Below are 10,092 nucleotides of genomic sequence, written 5' to 3' on the forward strand. Positions count from 1 at the left end.
GCCCGTGCGCTCTAGAGCCTGCACGCCACAACAAAGATCCCACATGCCACAACGAAGATCCCAAGTGCCACAACTAAGACCCGACACAGCCTAATAAGAAAATTTTTAAAATAAATAAATTAAATAAATAAATAATTAATTAATTAACAAAAAATAAAAGTGGAGAGATGAGCCTCGGGGAGGTTACACAACTTCCCCAAATTGCCCACAGGCACAGAGTTTGTAAGAGACTTGTGATTAGAATAAAGGGAAAGAATCTGACAGTTTATTATTTTTATGATCATTTTAGCTCCATTTCAGTAACCTTAGAAATACTTAGCCAACATTCGTGTGAGCTTCCCTCTCACTAGCCCAGAACAAGCCCCAGTTCATGCCAGGGGAGTGGGAAAGAGGTCTACTACCCTCATTTACTCTCCTACTGCTATGTGCAAAGCCAAATGTCAGCTGGGCCCTGCTCTCTGCTTATTCACAGTGATCTGCTGATGCCTGCCCTCCACGTGGTGCCCAGAGATGGCCATGGTGCAAGGGCTGATCATGGGCCCAAAACCAACAGCGACGAGCAGGAGAGGAAGGCAGTTTTGCTCCCAGCTTGAGTGTTTTTTCTTCTCAACCTCAGAGCAGCATTCAGGTGCTGAGGGAAAGGAGCCTGAATTTTGGAGCCCTGCAGACTGGGATTCGAACCCCAGCCCAACCTTTTGCAAGTTGTGTGAGCTTGGGCAAGCCTTTCAGCCTCTGTGGCTTCACTTTCTCCCCCACTAAATGGAGGCCATACCTACCCTGCAGAGGGTTTCAATGCGGTAACGTCAGCCTGCTGTTGCTCAATCAATAGTAGCCATTTAGTATTGTCCAAACTAAATTCCACCCAAGAAGCAGAGTCATGATTTTTTTTTTTGGGGGGGGTGTACGTGGGCCTCTCACTGCTGTGGCCTCCCCCACCGCGGAGCACAGGCTCCGGACACGCAGGCCCAGCAGCCACGGCCCACGGGCCCAGCCGCTCCGCGGCACGTGGGACCCTCCTGGACTGGGGCAGGCACCCGTGTCCCCTGCATCGGCAGGCGGACTCTCAACCACTGCGCCACCAGGGAAGCCCCAGAGTCACGATTTTTTAAGCCGTGAACTAACCAGTATTTATTAAAGATCCATGTTTTAAGCAGGAAGATAAAGAGAAACCTTGCCCACCCTCTCCAGGCATGAGGGACCCAGGCAGGGAGTAAATAAAACCCATGGCAATGTGCAACTCTCCTGCAGCTCGAGCATCCGAGATACAGGAAGTGAGATAAAATTCTCCGGAGTGTCTCCAGCTTTGGAGATAAAGACCATGAGTGTGGGCCGGTGGAGGCCCCTAGGAGACCCCTAAGGCTGCACCCCAGGTCCCCCTCCCCGGCTTTCTTTCCACTCCCTGTTCCCTTCTCCCTGTTCCCCGGAGTTTGCTTTTTCGCTCGAGCAGGTATTCTCCTTCCCGAGAGCCACCGAGGACCCCGGGTACCCTCAGGTTATCTGCCCCGGGCCAGCCGGCTCCTCGCCCGGCTCTGACCTCACCTCGGCGTCAGTCTTATCAGGTGTGGACAGAACCGTCTCCCCACTCTGGGAGCTCCAAGCCCAGGATTCTCCCCACACCCAGGCAGAGGAGGGCCAGCCACCTCTGGCCCTGAACATGGTGGCCACCTGCCAAACCGGGAGCGACCACAGGGGTCTGCGAGCAAGGCCGTGAGGCCCAGAGTCGGGAGGAAGGGGGAGGTTTACGTAAGTGTTGACAAGGAACAGAGCAGATGCTGAGCTCCACCAAGCAGGAGAGAGGGAGGGGGGCGCGGCGACTCCCGCCTCGGCTCCCCCGGGGGCAACACGCAGAGGGCAGCGGGTCAGGGTGGGAATTCAGGCTCCTCTGGGAACTTGTTTCCTCCCAGGCAGCAGGGAGATCCAGCTGAGCCCAGTCTTCTGAGAAGTGGGTCTTGGAGGACTGGGACAGGAAGTGAGGAGCCCACTGGGGAGCAGGGAGGTGGGGGGGGCCTCTGCTCACAGGTCCATGTCATGGACGCCACTGCTCTGTGTCAGCCCCTACGCCATACAGCAAGGACATTTCATATCCAGGCCGCTCTGGTTTGTTTAGGTTTGTGGCTCAAATACTCCCTGGGGTTCATGGCCCGGGGCTGCCGTCGGGGCAGGGTGTTTGATTAGAATTCATTCTATACAGGCTCCTGTGTCCTGCTGCCCCAGACACTGGTTTGTTTGTACCAGGACTCTTGCCTTTGTTGGCCTTGTTAGGGTCTGTCAGTAAATGATAACTCATTTGAACTGTCCCCAGAATCACAGCTGTGTACTTGCCGGAAGCTTCTCATGTCAGTGTTTTCACATTCTAGTGCTTGGAAGAGAGGCGGGGGCAGAGCGCCCCTCACCGTGGTGTCCTGGGCGGTAGAAGGCCAGGTGAGCTGCACAGACTCAAGAGGGCTCATTCCTGGCAGGTTTGCCCTTGTCAGCAGAAGAGACAGGTAGGGACACTGTGGGGATATGCAGCTGCACAGCTGTGGCCCACAGAAAAGAGGCAGCCCGAGGAACAGAAAGCTTGTCCTTCCCTACAGCTTGGGTTCCGTGTGGTGTCCCACTGTGCTTGTACCCTGGGAACAAAGCTAGGAATTTGTCCTCCAGAAATACCCCCATGTGTACCGATGATGGAGTTCATAGCAGAAGACTGGAAACAGTCGAAATGCCATCAACAAAGGCCTGATTAAGAAATGTATGGTGTGTGTATACAATGGCACGCTGTAAAGAAAGCTCCTTGTGCACTGGTAGGAAATGATCTCCAAAATACAGTTACGTCCAACAAATATGACTAGGTTAGGAACTGTATGTTATTGTTTGTTTAAAAAAAGAGGGGAGGGGCTTCCCTGGTGGCACAGTGGTTGAGAGTCCGCCTGCCGATGCAGGGGACACGGGTTCGTGCCCTGGTCCGGGAAGATCCCACATGCCGCGGAGCGGCTGGGCCCGTGAGCCATGGCCACTGAGCCTGCACGTCCGGAGCCTGTGCTCTACAACAGGAGAGGCCACAACAGTGAGAGGCCCGCGTACCGCAAAAAAAAAAAAAAGAGGGGAGTGGGGAAGGGAGAACATGTATTTATATGCTTGTTTATGCACGGACTGTCTTGGAAGGCTGCACGAGCTGCTAGTATTATATCCCCTGGGAAGGAATGTTCCCCGGGCGGGGGGGAGAGCTGGGAAGGTAGCAGTTGACTTGTGCTGTACAGCAACCCAGGCCAAACTTAGTAGCTGAAAACCATCACCATTTTACCCAGTTCACATATATGTGGGTTGGCTCGACTGGGGCTTCTGCACATGACAACAGAGTCCCTAGAAGCAAGAGAGGGAGCCTAGTGCACAAACACTTTCAAGCCTTTACCGGCGTGATGTTGGCTAAAGTCCCCTTGGCCAAAGCAATTCACACAACCAAGCCCAAATTCAAGGTAGAGAAATGGACTCCGTGTTTTTGTTTTTTGTTTCTGGGGTTTTTTTGGCCACGCTTCTTGGGATCTCCCTGACCAGGGATTGAACCCAGGCTCCTGGCAGTGAAAGCACAGAATCCTAACCACTGGACCGCCAGGGAATTCCCCACTCCGTGTGTTACTGGGAGGAGCTACAAAATGCAGTGGACGTTAATCCACCACACAGTGAGGCAGAGGCAAGGACGGAGGGAGCGCCTTTCTCTTTGTAGCTTTTCGTACTTTTTAAATTTGAGTCGTGCCAATACACCCTCCTCAAAAAGAAGTAAAAAAATTTGAAATTTAAATAGATTCCCTGAGATTGGCTTTGAAATAATCCAGTTGTTGAAGGAAACATGGGAGGGAGAGAAGAGGTGGAGATACAAGTGAGACAGGACCAGCCGTGAGTTGATGGCTGCGGAAGCTGGATGATGAATGAATGAGACTCATAGTGCTCTGCTACTCTGTGAATGTGGAAATTTCCTGCAACAGAACATTTTTTAAATAAAAGTAAAGCAGGACTAATACCCCAAACTCAAGCTGATTAAAGCTCACTTCCATCGTGAGAGCATTGGCTGCGTCATCCTCTCTCGCCTTCCCAACCGCCCCGGAGGCGGGGACTGTTTGCGCCCTGACTGCGGCCTTCCTGAGGGTGCTGACTGCAGAGGTCAGCTGCAGAGTGGGCCCACAGGGCAGCCCCGAGCAGAGACACTGGGCCTTGAGGAATTGTCTGAGAGCAGGGAAGAAAGGAGCCTCAGGGAGCTGCCTCCACAGCGTGGGCAGGACTAGAGGCTGAAGAATCCAAGAGATGGGGTGGTATTGGTGATGGTAGGGGAGGGGCTCTTTCTGAACCATGTACGGAGCTTCTGAGGGTGGGGAGCGAGAAGGGAGCCTTTCCGGGGATGCCAGACAAAACGTATAGAGCGTATGGGCACATCTGAAGGAAAATAGCTCAGTGAGAAAGGTACGTTTTCTTGCCTCTTCTTCGTCACTCAGGAAGGCCACATGTGTGCGCTGGCGGTGTGCCCAGGGTGAACCTTGAGCCGCCCACGTGGCCTGGGCCCGGCTCTGAGGGCCCCCAGCTTGGAGCAGCTCTGAGAATGCTAAGCGCCCCAGGCTTCCCTTCTGTGGGCAGACAGGGAGGTCTTTCACCATCTCTACACAGTCCTGTGGAGGCCCTAGCTAACCCTGAGAACTTTCTGCTCTGTTCCAAATGTCTACTAAGAGGCAGTTACCAGAGTTTCTACCCTCTGAGGCCACGCTCACTCGCTTTCGTGCACATGCCTGTGAATGCCTGTGTGTGCATCTCCTGTGGCCACTACAGGACAGGGACGTGAGGGACATGACCGTGGCACTTTCTAGGCATCCAACTGTGTCCCCTACCCCACCTCCAGGCCAGGTTAGTTGACCCTCCCGCTCATCGTGCCCTACACCTATCTTTATTGCTGGATTCCCACATAGCTTAAACTTGTTCCTCACTAGTTAGAGACCTAGTATTAAAGAATTGCTGTTACATTTTGAACTACGGTAATGGTGTTGTGGTTATGTTTTGTTTTGTCTTTTTATTGAAGTACGATGTATACACTGAAACAAACCATGTGTGTTCAGCTGATGAATTTTTTTAAAGGGAAAACACCCAAATTGCCAGCCTGCGGATCAAGAAACAGACCACTGCAAGCATTATAGGATGTTCTTTAAAGAAGAAACATTGTTTTTTTAGTAATACATTCTTAAACATCTACAGATGAAATGATATGATGTCTTTGGTTTGCTTCAAAATAATCTGCAGTTGAGGAAAGGTACAGATTAAACAAGGTTGATAATTATTGAAGCTGAGTAATGTTTACATACAGGTTTTCTGTCTCTCTCTCTCTCATACACACACACACACACACACACTTAAAATTTCCATGATAAAATGTTTAAAACAATCACTGTGGAGCCCTGGCTTCGCCTCAACCCAGTGACTGTGAGAAGGCATGAGGTAGAAGCTGAGCAGGTGGGGTGAGGAATGTCTCTTTGGTATATTAGTTGCTAATCAAGAATCTGAGAGTCTAATGGGTTTAATATGCAAATTATTATTTTTTAAATGGGTTTTCAGGTGCCTGTCTCCTCTGTGTAACTGAGAGCTCCCTACACGTGCTGGGCTTTATTCGTGTCTGTATCCCTGACCCTTAGCACAGTGCCTGGCACATAATAGGTGCTCATAAGCATTTGTTGAGCAAGTGAAAGCTTGAATTCATATCTTCCACAAGGCCTGACGCAGCCCCAAGATGGCACAGGTGCACAAACTGCTTCATAACTTGAACTGAAATCAATACTACCAACCTCTCTTTCTTCTTTGCAGCTGCTTTCAAACAATAAATTGTTCAAATTCTAAACTGTCAGAATTGAGAGGGACTCAAGAGACCAATGTGTACAAACTTCTCATATGATAGATGAGGAAACCAAAGTGCAAAGAAGAAAGTGACCTTTTCAAGGTCACACAGCTGGTAGGGACAGAGCCTGAATCGGAACTCAGGCTCCTAGAGCCCAGGCTGGCCTCTTTTTGTTCTACCATCCAGCTCCGCAGCTGTGAATTAGACACGTACCCACAATTCTATTTTCACAGGTAAAGAAAGAGAACTTCAAAGAAGTAAATAGAATTTTCTCACGGTCTTGGGTTATTGTGACTCCATAGCTTTCTCCAGAACAGTGTTCTCCACATTGTATTTTGTCTCTTACTTCAAGAAAACTTAAAATTCGAAAACCTTAATTTTCAAAACAAACAGAGGGGTGATTATTCTCATTAAAAACGGCTTTGGTGCACATTTCTTTTAAAGAGGTGAACTCTCTCAAGTGTCTCTGAAACATGAGTCAGTTTTTAACAATTCCATCTGCATCCAGCTCGTTAGGAATGAAGCAACTGAATAAAATCAGACACAGCCCGAGCCACAGCCTCACAGTCCTGTCATGTCAAGTGTCACGAGGGCACTTTCAACATACCCAAGCCAAAAAATAAACAAATCAATCAGAGATAACACACCAAGAGTGGAAATAAATGGAACACACACACACACACACACACACACACACACACGGGAAAAAAATCAAGCACTTCATAACATATCTTTTTAAAAACATATGTTGATTTAAAGACCTTTTTAAATTAAAATATTAGGATAATTTTGCCTTATAGTTTAATTTTGTTGGCACTAAAAGCAGCATAACTCAAAAAAAAAAAAAGCAGCATAACTCTAGTGATCTTTTGTGTCACTCATGTATTCATGTTCTGGGCTTTTCCATGCAAAAGTATTTTGCAGCTTTGCCCAGTACTTCTTTCAAGAATCTTGTGACACTTCCATCCCCCGACCCAACAAGGGCGGCCAGATGTCTTTGCTGTTAAGAGGATTACTGAGATGTTCTCCTTTATATAATCCAGAAGACTGGGAATAACAGGAAAGAGCAAATAAGAGATGTCAAGGAGAGAGGTTACAAGCAAGGGCTGCTCTTCAAAGATGCTCTCTAAGCAAGGAGAGGTCAAAAAATGTTTTAACGGACGCTGATAAAGCAGGGGCTTGGGAAGCTGGGTACCCGGCGCCAATTTCCTAGGCAAGCAGAGGGGTTAGCTTACATCCTCCATTAAGGGTTAAGCTTTAAGCCCAAGAGCTTTGGGTGAGTCAGGGCCAGAGCCTGGTGAAGAAAGGAGACACCTTATCTCTAATCAGCCTGGCCTCAAAATAGCTCTCTCTTCCCTCGGGCAGAGACCCGTCATCCCTGCACAGCACAGCACAGCACAGCAGTGTGGAGGTGCCCCAGCCCACTGAGTCAGAAAGTCAATGAGTGTGCTTTATTCATCTCTTGCACAAGTTAGAGCTCTCTGGGTGAAGCATTGCAAAATTTAGCAGCCTTCAAGATGGCTTGACTAGAATCAGGATGTTCCAGTCAGGAAGGACCTTACAATTTACCTGGATCAACCGGTCATTTTACAGATGGATAAACTGAGACCCAGCGAGAAGAAATGATTTGCATAAGAAAACACAGGGAGTCCATGGCTGGGCCAAAGGTGAAAACCTGGAACTAGAGCAGACATTCTTTCCCTGGCAGTGCTGCTGTACTTGTCTGAAAAATGAATGAAACACTCATGCCCCCCGGTCAATTTTCCTTCCATTGTTAAGGAAATCATTTCCAGTGCTCCCAGAGCTTCCAAGTCAACACTCTCACAGGCAGCTGTTGTTAAACTCTTCCATCGTGAGTTTCTCAAACTTCATCTTCTATCTTCATTATCCAGGCAGCTTTACTTCTGAGGTTCTGTATATGGGATGCCACGGTGGTTTTTCCCCCAACCAGGCTGCTGGAAGAGAATGTTACAAATGGGTAATTGAAGGACTCGGGGAGTTGCTTAGAATGGGGTCAGACAAAAATGCCCACCAGCCTCATGAGCGGCTCACCCCTGCCGAGGGTTATGACTGACAGCTAGGGACGTGCCCTCCCAGGGGCCATCTGTGAGATGGCACAGCTGAAACATTCCTGCTGCCACACTTCCTACACGGCCATTTGCATACTGTGCCCTTTTGTGCAGCCACTACACAGTATGGGCTCTGTCGAGAGCTGTAGGAGGCACACAAGTTCTAAGCAGGGAAGGGGCCAAGCCTGGGGCTTGCAGATGCTGCTGGAAACTGCGCAAAGTAATGGGATGTAGAATGGGGACGAAGGGCTGGAGTGTGCAGTTAGGAAATGCCTGGCTCCATCGAGCTTTACGCAGTTTTGTTTCAGGTTGTCACCATCCAGGACTTTGTGTCTGAGACCAAAGAGAAATAAAGCGCTGAGGCAGAAATTGAATTTCTCCATGGTTGTCATCTCTTACATGTTCCCAGTTATTTCTTGCATGAGTCACTTGGCTGGACTTATCACAGCTCTTAGGTGGAAAGTGGACCCTAGTTGTTCCTCATATGTGGCATTTATTTTCTTCTAGATAGGCTCCAAGCTACTTCCCATAAGGCCCAAGGCTTTGGAATTCCCCTAGGGCCTCCCACTATAGCGCTGGGCACACAGCAGGTGCTTAATAAATATTTAATAACTATGTCCTATGGGTCAGCATCACAGTTCTACACTCACTTTGTCCTAAAGCCAGATCATGCCATGAAGGCCTTCATTTTACTCATGAGAAGGCAAAGGGCAAAGACAAATGATCATCCAGGGTTTACACACATTCAATGGCAGAGCCAGGCCTCAATCCCAGGTCTTTTGAAACTAAATCCAGTCCATCTATCTGTCTATCATTTATCATAGTATGGAGACAAAAAATATTATGCTAAAGAACTTTAAGCTAAAGTTAGTGAAAAGGGAAATAGTATTAGCTCATTGCTTGAGGGGTCTTAAAATTGTCATGTCAAATTTTTAAAAAGGATATTTTAACTAATATATCCTTAGCTTATTACATGAGTTACATGAACATTCTCAAACATTCATGTAATTATAAAAGTATTTCTTTCCTAGCAGGAGTTCAATCATAATCAATTGTTTTATCAGAATAAAAATGTTTCCTTTTTAGCTGAAGATCTAAAAGTTGGATGCAAATTAATGCCTAGTGAGATTAATCTCTCTCTATGAGGTAAGGTCTTATTGTTCTAATATCAACCCAACATGGATTTTGAACTTCTCAGTAACATTCATATTCATGTTCAAAGACTATCCTATCAAAGGAATATCAACAAGTATTCAGTGGGTGCCTACTGGTTGCACTGCATGGTTCTGACTGGCCTTTAAGTTTGGCCATTAACTAACTAGCTTTGAGACCTTAGGTACATTCTAAAGGACCCAACATTTTTGAATGTCAACTGTGTGCCAGGAACCTTGAAACACACTTTACATATGTTATTTCATTTAATCTTCATGACAATCTTATGCTTTACAAATGAGGACTCTGAGGAGAAGAAGGGTCATTAACCTAATGAAAATCACACCGCTAATAAATGGCAAAGCTGGGATTTGACCCAGATATGAGTGACTCTAAAGCCCATATTTTTCCTGCTATACCAGAGCTTCTCAATCCTAGGTCATATTAGTATCACCTAAGGAACTGTTAAATAATACAGATGGCTTGGGTCCCACCACAGACCAATGGCATCAGAATATCTGGGGGTGGAACCTGGATTTCTAAAAATCCCTAGATGATTATAATATGCAACTAGGGTTAAGAACCACTGTATGAGGTACACTGAGCTTCAGTTTCTTCAAGAAGGAGTTTAGATGGACAGCTCTAAGCTCATCTCTACTTCTGTAGTCACCACGTCTACTTCTGTCGTCACCAAAACTGTGGTGACAGTTGTGGGGGACACATTGCTCCTTGAGAAGTCCCAATGTACTGGGAGTAAGCAGCTGTTACCCACCCTGCCAGGTACTCCCCCAACTTTATACTTCAGTGTAGGCTCTGAGTAAAGCTAGTTAAACATCCAGGGATAAGACTTTAAAGTATACAATTATTTCATGTATTTTTGAAATTTCATCTATTTATTTATATTATTCAGAACAAGGCCCTAACTCTAAATAGATTCCCCATGGCATCTTTCCCTTTCTGTCTCCTTTTCAGGTATTTTCATAGTTATTCGTTGAAATCCCTATTGCTCCAAACTATCTTAAT

Source organism: Lagenorhynchus albirostris, chromosome 5 (genome assembly GCF_949774975.1).
Source record: "Lagenorhynchus albirostris chromosome 5, mLagAlb1.1, whole genome shotgun sequence".
Lineage (NCBI taxonomy): Eukaryota > Metazoa > Chordata > Mammalia > Artiodactyla > Delphinidae > Lagenorhynchus > Lagenorhynchus albirostris.